Here is a 12,255-nt window from a genome sequence, read left to right as displayed (position 1 = left end):
GGAGTACACTAAAACAAACCTGATCTCTCTAGGACATTCAGAAGCCAAGTTATAAGCCCACAAATGTGTAACTGGACTACTTCTTTAAATTGACACCAGATCCGGTGACCTTTGGGACATGGTTTGACCCCCGTAGGAAAGTGCTATCATCATGAAACGTTCAGATCACTTACAACTCAGTAGATTCTACCTTCCTGTAACGTTTCAGCCTGATTGGGCCTTGTTTTCACACAAATGAACCCAGAATGATGTGAAATTGTGCTTCGTGCAACATAATTCTGGGTGCCATTTACAAACCATAAGTGCTAATGACTCCATTCCTTTTTGTGGTTGTAGGGGCTGTTGATTGGAGTACATTAAAACAAACCTGATCTCTCTAGGACATTCAGAAGCCAAGTTATAAGCCCACAAATGTGTAACTGGACTACTTCTTTAAATTGACACCAGATCCGGTGACTTTTGGGACATGGTTTGACCCCCTTAGGAAAGTGCTATCATCATGAAACGTTCAGATCACTTACAACTCAATAGATTCTACCTTCCTGTAACGTTTCAGCCTGATTGGACCTTGTTTTCACACAAATGAACCCAGAATGATGTGAAATTGTGCTTCGTGCAACAAAATTCTGGGTGCCATTTAAAAACCATAAGTGCTAATGACTCCATTCCTTTTTGTGGTTGTAGGGGCTGTTGATTGGAGTATACTAAAACAAACCTGATCTCTCTAGGACATTCAGAAGCCAAGTTATAAGCCCACAAATGTCTAACTGGACTACTTCTTTAAATTGACACCAGATCCGGTGACCTTTGGGACATGGTTTGACCCCCTTAGGAAAGTGCTATCATCATGAAATGTTCAGATCACTTACAACTCAATAGATTCTACCTTCCTGTAACGTTTCAGCCTGATTGGACCTTGTTTTCACACAAATGAACCCAGAATGATGTGAAATTGTGCTTCGTGCAACATAATTCTGGGTGCCATTTACAAACCATAAGTTCTAATGACTCCATTCCTTTTTGTGGTTGTAGGGGCTTTTGATTGGAGTACACTAAAACAAACCTAACCTCTCTAGGGCATTTAGAAGCCAAGTTATAAGCCCACAAAGGTGTAACTGGACTACATCTTTAAAGTGACACCAGGCCCGGTGACCTTTGGGACATGGTTTGACCCCCTTAGGAAAGTGCTATCATCATGAAACGTTCAGATAACTTACAACTCAATAGATTCTACCTTCCTGTAACGTTTCAGCCTGATTGGACCTTGTTTTCACACAAATGAACCCAGAATGATGTGAAATTGTGCTTCGTGCAACATAATTCTGGGTGCCATTTACAAACCATAAGTGCTAATGACTCCATTCCTTTTTGTGGTTGTAGGGGCTGCTGATTGGAGTACACTAAAACAAACCTGATCTCTCTAGGACATTCAGAAGCCAAGTTATAAGCCCACAAATGTGTAACTGGACTACTTCTTTAAATTGACACCAGATCCGGTGACCTTTGGGACATGGTTTGATCCCCTAGGAAAGTGCTATCATCATGAAACGTTCAGATCACTTACAACTCGATAGATTCTACCTTCCTGTAACGTTTCAACCTGATTGGACCTTGTTTTCACACAAATGAACCCAGAATGATGTGAAATTGTGCTTCGTGCAACATAATTCTGGGTGCCATTTGAAAACCATAAGTGCTAATGACTCCATTCCTTTTTGTGGTTGTAGGGGCTGTTGATTGGAGTATATTAAAACAAACCTGATCGCTCTAGGACATTCAGAAGCCAAGTTATAAGCCCACAAATGTGTAACTGGACTACTTCTTTAAATTGACACCAGATCCGGTGACCTTTGGGACATGGTTTGACCCCCTTAGGAAAGTGCTATCATCATTAAACGTTCAGATCACTTACAACTCAATAGATTCTACCTTCCTGTAACGTTTCAGCCTTATTGGGCCTTGTTTTCACACAAATGGACCCAGAATGATGTGAAATTGTGTTCGTGCAACATAATTCTGGGTGCCATTTACAAACCATAGGTGCTAATGACTCCATTCCTTTTTGTGGTTGTAGGGGCTGTTGATTGGAGTACACTAAAACAAACCTGATCGCTCTAGGACATTCAGAAGCCAAGTTATAAGCCCACAAATGTGTAACTGGACTACTTCTTTAAATTGACACCAGATCCGGTGACTTTTGGGACATGGTTTGACCCCCTTAGGAAAGTGCTATCATCATGAAACGTTCAGATCACTTACAACTCAATAGATTCTACCTTCCTGTAACGTTTCAGCCTGATTGGACCTTGTTTTCACACAAATGAACCCAGAATGATGTGAAATTGTGCTTCGTGCAACATAATTCTGGGTGCCATTTAAAAACCATAAGTGCTAATGACTCCATTCCTTTATGTGGTTGTAGGGGCTGTTGATTGGAGTATACTAAAACAAACCTGATCTCTCTAGGACATTCAGAAGCCAAGTTATAAGCCCACAAATGTGTAACTGGACTACTTCTTTAAATTGACACCAGATCCGGTGAACTTTGGGACATGGTTTGATCCCCTAGGAAAGTGCTATCATAATTAAACGTTCAGATCACTTACAACTCAATAGATTCTACCTTCCTGTAACGTTTCAGCCTGATTGGACCTTGTTTTCACACAAATGAACCCAGAATGATGTGAAATTGTGCTTCGTGCAACATAATTCTGGGTGCCGTTTAAAAACCATAAGTGCTAATGACTCCATTCCTTTTTGTGGTTGTAGGGGCTGTTGATTGGAGTATATTAAAACAAACCTGATCTCTCTAGGACATTCAGAAGCCACGTTATAAGCCCACAAATGTGTGACTGGACTACTTCTTTAAATTGACACCAGATCCGGTGACCTTTGGGACATGGTTTGACCCCCTTAGGAAAGTGCTATCATCATGAAACGTTCAGATCACTTACAACTCAATAGATTCTACCTTCCTGTAAAGTTTCAGCCTGATTGGACCTTGTTTTCACACAAATGAACCCAGAATGATGTGAAATTGTGCTTCGTGCAACATAATTCTGGGTGCCATTTACAAACCATAAGTGCTAATGACTCCATTCCTGTTTGTGGTTGTAGGGGCTTTTGATTGGAGTACACTAAAACAAACCTAACCTCTCTAGGACATTTAGAAGCCAAGTTATAAGCCCACAAAGGTGTAACTGGACTACATCTTTAAAGTGACACCAGGCCCGGTGACCTTTGGGACATGGTTTTACCCCCTATAGGAATGTGCGATCATCTTGAAACGTTCAGATCACTTACAACTCAATAGATTCTACCTTCTTGTAGCGTTTCAGCCTGATTGGACCTTGTTTTCACACAAATGAACCCAGAATGATGTGAAATTGTGCTTCGTGCAACATAATTCTGGGTGCCATTTAAAAACCATAAGGGCTAATGACTCCATTCCTTTTTGTGGTTGTAGGGGCTTTTGATTGGAGTACACTAAAACAAACCTGATCTCTCTAGGACATTCAGAAGCCAAGTTATAAGCCCACAAATGTGTAACTGGACTACTTCTTTAAAATTGACACCAGAATCGGGTGATCTTTGGGACATGGTTTGACCCCCTTAGGAAAGTGCTATCATCATGAAACGTTCAGATCACTTACAACTCAATAGATTCTACCTTCCGGTAACGTTTCAGCCTGATTGGACCTTGTTTTCACACAAATGAACCCAGAATGATGTGAAATTGTGCTTCGTGCAACATAATTCTGGGTGCCATTTAAAAACCATAAGTGCTAATGACTCCATTCCTTTTTGTGGTTGTAGGGGCTGTTGATTGGAGTACCCTAAAACAAACATGATCTCTCTAGGACATTCAGAAGCCAAGTTATAAGCCCACAAATGTGTAACTGGACTACTTCTTTAAAGTGACACCAGATCCGGTGACCTTTGGGACATGGTTTGACCCCCTTAGGAAAGTGCTATCATCATGAAACGTTCAGATCACTTACAACTCAGTAGATTCTACCTTCCTGTAACGTTTCAGCCTGATTGGACCTTGTTTTCACACAAATGGACCCAGAATGATGTGAAATTGTGCTTCGTGCAACATAATTCTGGGTGCCATTTAAATCCATAAGTGCTAATGTCTCCATTCCTTTTTGTGGTTGTAGGGGATGTTGATTGGAGTACACCAAAACAAACCTGATCGCTCTAGGACATTCAGAAGCCAAGTTATAAGCCCACAAATGTGTAACTGGACTACTTCTTTAAATTGACACAAGATCCGGTGACCTTTGGGACATGGTTTGACCCCCTTAGGAAAGTGCTATCATCATGAAACGTTCAGATCACTTACAACTCAATAGATTCTACCTTCCTGTAACGTTTCAGCCTGATTGGACCTTGTTTTCACACAAATGGACCCAGAATGATGTGAAATTGTGTTCGTGCAACATAATTCTGGGTGCCATTTACAAACCATAAGTGCTAATGACTCCATTCCTTTTTGTGGTTGTAGGGGCTGTTGATTGGAGTACACTAAAACAAACCTGATCTCTCTAGGACATTAAGAAGCCAAGTTATAAGCCCACAAATGTGTAACTGGATTACTTCTTTAAATTGACACCAGATCCGGTGACCTTTGGGACATGGTTTTACCCCCTATAGGAATGTGCGATCATCTTGAAACGTTCAGATCACCTACAACTCAATAGATTCTACCTTCTTGTAGCGTTTCAGCCTGATTGGACCTTGTTTTCACACAAATGGACCCAGAATGATGTGAAATTGTGCTTCGTGCAACATAATTCTGGGTGCCATTTACAAACTATAAGTGCTAATGACTCCATTCCTTTTTGTGGTTGTATCGGCTGTTGATTGGAGTACACTAAAACAAACCTGATCTCTCTAGGACATTCAGAAGCCAAGTTATAAGCCCACAAATGTGTAACTGGACTACTTCTTTAAATTGACACCAGATCCGGTGACCTTTGGGACATGGTTTGACCCCCTTAGGAAAGTGCTATCATCATGAAACGTTCAGATCACTTACAACTCAGTAGATTCTACCTTCCTGTAACGTTTCAGCCTGATTGGGCCTTGTTTTCACACAAATGAACCCAGAATGATGTGAAATTGTGCTTCGTGCAACATAATTCTGGGTGCCATTTACAAACCATAAGTGCTAATGACTCCATTCCTTTTTGTTGTTGTAGGGGCTGTTGATTGGAGTACATTAAAACAAACCTGATCTCTCTAGGACATTCAGAAGCCAAGTTATAAGGCCACAAATGTGTAACTGGACTACTTCTTTAAATTGACACCAGATCCGGTGACTTTTGGGACATGGTTTGACCCCCTCAGGAAAGTGCTATCATCATGAAACGTTCAGATCACTTACAACTCAATAGATTCTACCTTCCTGTAACGTTTCAGCCTGATTGGACCTTGTTTTCACACAAATGAACCCAGAATGATGTGAAATTGTGCTTCGTGCAACATAATTCTGCATTGCCATTTAAAAACCATAAGTGCTAATGACTCCATTCCTTTTTGTGGTTGTAGGGGCTGTTGATTGGAGTACCCTAAAACAAACCTGACCTCTCTGGGACATTCAGAAGCCAAGTTATAAATGTGTAACTGGACTACTTCTTTAAAGTGACACCAGATCCGGTGACCTTTGGGACATGGTTTGACCCCCTTAGGAAAGTGCTATCATCATGAAACGTTCAGATCACTTACAACTCAATAGATTCTACCTTCCTGTAACGTTTCAGCCTGATTGGACCTTGTTTTCACACAAATGAACCCAGAATGATGTGAAATTGTGCTTTGTGCAACATAATTCTGGGTGCCATTTACAAACCATAAGTGCTAATGACTCCATTCCTTTTTGTGGTTGTAAGGGCTTTTGATTGGAGTACACTAAAACAAACCTAACCTCTCTAGGACATTCAAAAGCCAAGTTATAAGCCCACAAAGGTGTAACTGGACTACATCTTTAAAGTGACACCAGGCCCGGTGACCTTTGGGACATGGTTTTACCCCCTATAGGAATGTGCGATCATCTTGAAACGTTCAGATCACTTACAACTCAATAGATTCTACCTTCTTGTAGCGTTTCAGCCTGATTGGACCTTGTTTTCACACAAATGGACCCAGAATGATGTGAAATTGTGCTTCGTGCAACATAATTCTGGGTGCCATTTACAAACCATAAGTGCTAATGACTCCATTCCTTTTTGTGGTTGTAGGGGCTGTTGATTGGAGTACACTAAAGCAAACCTGATCTCTCTAGGACATTCAGAAGCCAAGTTATAAGCCCACCAATGTGTAACTGGACTACTTCTTTAAATTGACACCAGATCCGGTGACCTTTGGGACATGGTTTGAACCCCTTAGGAAAGTGCTATCATCATGAAACGTTCAGATCACTTACAACTCAATAGATTCTACCTTCCTGTAACGTTTCAGCCTGATTGGTCCTTGTTTTCACACAAATGAACCCAGAATGATGTGAAATTGTGCTTCGTGCAACATAATTCTAGGTGCCATTTAAAAACCATAAGTGCTAATGTCTCCATTCCTTTTTGTGGTTGTAGAGGCTGTTGATTGGAGTACACTAAAACAAACCTGACCTCTCTAGGACATTCAGAAGCCAAGTTATAAGCCCACAAATGTGTAACTGGACTACTTCTTTAAAGTGACACCAGATCCGGTGACCTTTGGGACATGGTTTGACCCCCTTAGGAAAGTGCTATCATCATGAAACGTTCAGATCACTTACAACTCAATAGATTCTACCTTCCTGTAACGTTTCAGCCTGATTGGACCTTGTTTTCACACAAATGAACCCAGAATGATGTGAAATTGTGCTTCGTGCAACATAATTCTGGGTGCCATTTACAAACCATAAGTGCTAATGACTCCATTCCATTTTGAGCTTGTAGGGGCTGTTGATTAGAGTACACTAAAACAAACCTGATCTCTCTAGGACATTCAGAAGCCAAGTTATAAGCCCTCAAAGGTGTAACTGGACTACTTCTTTAAAGTGACACCAGGCCCGGTGACCTTTGGGACATGGTTTGACCCCCTATAGGAATGTGCGATCATCATGAAATGTTCAGATCACTTACAACTCAATAGATTCTACCTTCTTGTAACGTTTCAGCCTTATTGGACCTTGTTTTCACCTAAATGAACCCAGAATGATGTGAAATTGTGCTTCGTGCAACATAATTCTGGGTGCCATTTACAAACCATGAGTGCTAATGACTCCATTCCTTTTTGTGGTTGTAGGGGCTGTTGGTTGGAGTACATTAAAACAAACCTGATCTCTCTAGGACATTCAGAAGCCAAGTTATAAGCCCACAAATGTGTAACTGGACTACTTCTTTAAATTGACACCAGATCCGGTGACCTTTGGGACATGGGTTGACCCCCCAAGGAAAGGGCTATCATCATGAAACGTTCAGATCACTTACAACTCAATAGATTCTACCTTCCTGTAACGTTTCAGCCTGATTGGACCTTGTTTTCACACAAATGAACCCAGAATGATGTGAAATTGTGCTTCGTGCAACATAATTCTGGGTGCCATTTAAAAACCATAAGTGCTAATGACTCCATTCCTTTTTGTGGTTGTAGGGGCTGTTGATTGGAGTACCCTAAAACAAACATGATCTCTCTAGGACATTCAGAAGCCAAGTTATAAGCCCACAAATGTGTAACTGGATTACTTCTTTAAAGTGACACCAGATCCGGTGACCTTTGGGACATGGTTTGACCCCCTTAGGAAAGTGCTATCATCATGAAACGTTCAGATCACTTACAACTCAGTAGATTCTACCTTCCTGTAACGTTTCAGCCTGATTGGACCTTGTTTTCACACAAATGGACCCAGAATGATGTGAAATTGTGCTTCGTGCATCATAATTCTGGGTGCCATTTAAATCCATAAGTGCTAATGTCTCCATTCCTTTTTGTGGTTGTAGGGGATGTTGATTGGAGTACACCAAAACAAACCTGATCGCTCTAGGACATTCAGAAGCCAAGTTATAAGCCCACAAATGTGTAACTGGACTACTTCTTTAAATTGACACCAGATCCGGTGAGCTTTGGGACATGGTTTGACCCCCTTAGGAAAGTGCTATCATCATGAAACGTTCAGATCACTTACAACTCAATTGATTCTACCTTCCTGTAACGTTTCAGCCTGATTGGACCTTGTTTTCACACAAATGGACCCAGAATGATGTGAAATTGTGTTCGTGCAACATAATTCTGGGTGCCATTTACAAACCATAAGTGCTAATGACTCCATTCCTTTTTGTGGTTGTAGGGGCTGTTGATTGGAGTACACTAAAACAAACCTGATCTCTCTAGGACATTAAGAAGCCAAGTTATAAGCCCACAAATGTGTAACTGGATTACTTCTTTAAATTGACACCAGATCCGGTGACCTTTGGGACATGGTTTTACCCCCTATAGGAATGTGCGATCATCTTGAAACGTTCAGATCACCTACAACTCAATAGATTCTACCTTCTTGTAGCGTTTCAGCCTGATTGGACCTTGTTTTCACACAAATGGACCCAGAATGATGTGAAATTGTGCTTCGTGCAACATAATTCTGGGTGCCATTTACAAACTATAAGTGCTAATGACTCCATTCCTTTTTGTGGTTGTAGGGGCTGTTGATTGGAGTACACTAAAACAAACCTGATCCCTCTAGGACATTCAGAAGCCAAGTTATAAGCCCACAAATGTGTAACTGGACTACTTCTTTAAATTGACACCAGATCCGGTGACCTTTGGGACATGGTTTGACCCCCTTAGGAAAGTGCTATCATCATGAAACGTTCAGATCATTTACAACTCAGTAGATTCTACCTTCCTGTAACGTTTCAGCCTGATTGGGCCTTGTTTTCACACAAATGAACCCAGAATGATGTGAAATTGTGCGTCGTGCAACATAATTCTGGGTGACATTTACAAACCATAAGTGCTAATGACTCCATTCCTTTTTGTTGTTGTAGGGGCTGTTGATTGGAGTACATTAAAACAAACCTGATCTCTCTAGGACATTCAGAAGCCAAGTTATAAGGCCACAAATGTGTAACTGGACTACTTCTTTAAATTGACACCAGATCCGGTGACTTTTGGGACATGGTTTGACCCCCTCAGGAAAGTGCTATCATCATGAAACGTTCAGATCACTTACAACTCAATAGATTCTACCTTCCTGTAACGTTTCAGCCTGATTGGACCTTGTTTTCACACAAATGAACCCAGAATGATGTGAAATTGTGCTTCGTGCAACATAATTCTGCATTGCCATTTAAAAACCATAAGTGCTAATGACTCCATTCCTTTTTGTGGTTGTAGGGGCTGTTGATTGGAGTACCCTAAAACAAACCTGACCTCTCTGGGACATTCAGAAGCCAAGTTATAAATGTGTAACTGGACTACTTCTTTAAAGTGACACCAGATCCGGTGACCTTTGGGACATGGGTTGACCCCCCAAGGAAAGGGCTATCATCATGAAACGTTCAGATCACTTACAACTCAATAGATTCTACCTTCCTGTAACGTTTCAGCCTGATTGGACCTTGTTTTCACACAAATGAACCCAGAATGATGTGAAATTGTGCTTAGTGCAGCATAATTCTGGGTGCCATTTAAAAACCACAAGTGCTAATGACTCCATTCCTTTTTGAGGTTGTAGGGGATGTTGATTGGAGTACACTAAAACAAACATGATCTCTCTAGGACATTCAGAAGCCAAGTTATAAGCCCACCAATGTGTAACTGGACTACTTCTTTAAATTGACACCAGATCCGGTGACCTTTGGGACATGGTTTGAACCCCTTAGGAAAGTGCTATCATCATGAAACGTTCAGATCACTTACAACTCAATAGATTCTACCTTCTTGTAGCGTTTCAGCCTGATTGGACCTTGTTTTCACACAAATGGACCCAGAATGATGTGAAATTGTGCTTCGTGCAACATAATTCTGGGTGCCATTTACAAACTATAAGTGCTAATGACTCCATTCCTTTTTGTGGTTGTATCGGCTGTTGATTGGAGTACACTAAAACAAACCTGATCTCTCTAGGACATTCAGAAGCCAAGTTATAAGCCCACAAATGTGTAACTGGACTACTTCTTTAAATTGACACCAGATCCGGTGACCTTTGGGACATGGTTTGACCCCCTTAGGAAAGTGCTATCATCATGAAACGTTCAGATCACTTACAACTCAGTAGATTCTACCTTCCTGTAACGTTTCAGCCTGATTGGGCCTTGTTTTCACACAAATGAACCCAGAATGATGTGAAATTGTGCTTCGTGCAACATAATTCTGGGTGCCATTTACAAACCATAAGTGCTAATGACTCCATTCCTTTTTGTTGTTGTAGGGGCTGTTGATTGGAGTACATTAAAACAAACCTGATCTCTCTAGGACATTCAGAAGCCAAGTTATAAGGCCACAAATGTGTAACTGGACTACTTCTTTAAATTGACACCAGATCCGGTGACTTTTGGGACATGGTTTGACCCCCTCAGGAAAGTGCTATCATCATGAAACGTTCAGATCACTTACAACTCAATAGATTCTACCTTCCTGTAACGTTTCAGCCTGATTGGACCTTGTTTTCACACAAATGAACCCAGAATGATGTGAAATTGTGCTTCGTGCAACATAATTCTGCATTGCCATTTAAAAACCATAAGTGCTAATGACTCCATTCCTTTTTGTGGTTGTAGGGGCTGTTGATTGGAGTACCCTAAAACAAACCTGATCTCTCTGGGACATTCAGAAGCCAAGTTATAAATGTGTAACTGGACTACTTCTTTAAAGTGACACCAGATCCGGTGACCTTTGGGACATGGTTTGACCCCCTTAGGAAAGTGCTATCATCATGAAACGTTCAGATCACTTACAACTCAATAGATTCTACCTTCCTGTAACGTTTCAGCCTGATTGGACCTTGTTTTCACACAAATGAACCCAGAATGATGTGAAATTGTGCTTTGTGCAACATAATTCTGGGTGCCATTTACAAACCATAAGTGCTAATGACTCCATTCCTTTTTGTGGTTGTAAGGGCTTTTGATTGGAGTACACTAAAACAAACCTAACCTCTCTAGGACATTCAAAAGCCAAGTTATAAGCCCACAAAGGTGTAACTGGACTACATCTTTAAAGTGACACCAGGCCCGGTGACCTTTGGGACATGGTTTTACCCCCTATAGGAATGTGCGATCATCTTGAAACGTTCAGATCACTTACAACTCAATAGATTCTACCTTCTTGTAGCGTTTCAGCCTGATTGGACCTTGTTTTCACACAAATGGACCCAGAATGATGTGAAATTGTGCTTCGTGCAACATAATTCTGGGTGCCATTTACAAACCATAAGTGCTAATGACTCCATTCCTTTTTGTGGTTGTAGGGGCTGTTGATTGGAGTACACTAAAGCAAACCTGATCTCTCTAGGACATTCAGAAGCCAAGTTATAAGCCCACCAATGTGTAACTGGACTACTTCTTTAAATTGACACCAGATCCGGTGACCTTTGGGACATGGTTTGAACCCCTTAGGAAAGTGCTATCATCATGAAACGTTCAGATCACTTACAACTCAATAGATTCTACCTTCCTGTAACGTTTCAGCCTGATTGGTCCTTGTTTTCACACAAATGAACCCAGAATGATGTGAAATTGTGCTTCGTGCAACATAATTCTAGGTGCCATTTAAAAACCATAAGTGCTAATGTCTCCATTCCTTTTTGTGGTTGTAGAGGATGTTGATTGGAGTACACTAAAACAAACCTGACCTCTCTAGGACATTCAGAAGCCAAGTTATAAGCCCACAAATGTGTAACTGGACTACTTCTTTAAAGTGACACCAGATCCGGTGACCTTTGGGACATGGTTTGACCCCCTTAGGAAAGTGCTATCATCATGAAACGTTCAGATCACTTACAACTCAATAGATTCTACCTTCCTGTAACGTTTCAGCCTGATTGGACCTTGTTTTCACACAAATGAACCCAGAATGATGTGAAATTGTGCTTCGTGCAACATAATTCTGGGTGCCATTTACAAACCATAAGTGCTAATGACTCCATTCCATTTTGAGCTTGTAGGGGCTGTTGATTAGAGTACACTAAAACAAACCTGATCTCTCTAGGATATTCAGAAGCCAAGTTATAAGCCCTCAAAGGTGTAACTGGACTACTTCTTTAAAGTGACA

Source organism: Nothobranchius furzeri, unplaced genomic scaffold (genome assembly GCF_043380555.1).
Source record: "Nothobranchius furzeri strain GRZ-AD unplaced genomic scaffold, NfurGRZ-RIMD1 Scf024, whole genome shotgun sequence".
Lineage (NCBI taxonomy): Eukaryota > Metazoa > Chordata > Actinopteri > Cyprinodontiformes > Nothobranchiidae > Nothobranchius > Nothobranchius furzeri.
The sequence above is the reverse complement of the archived record's forward strand: the minus strand, read 5'-3'. Positions refer to the sequence as shown.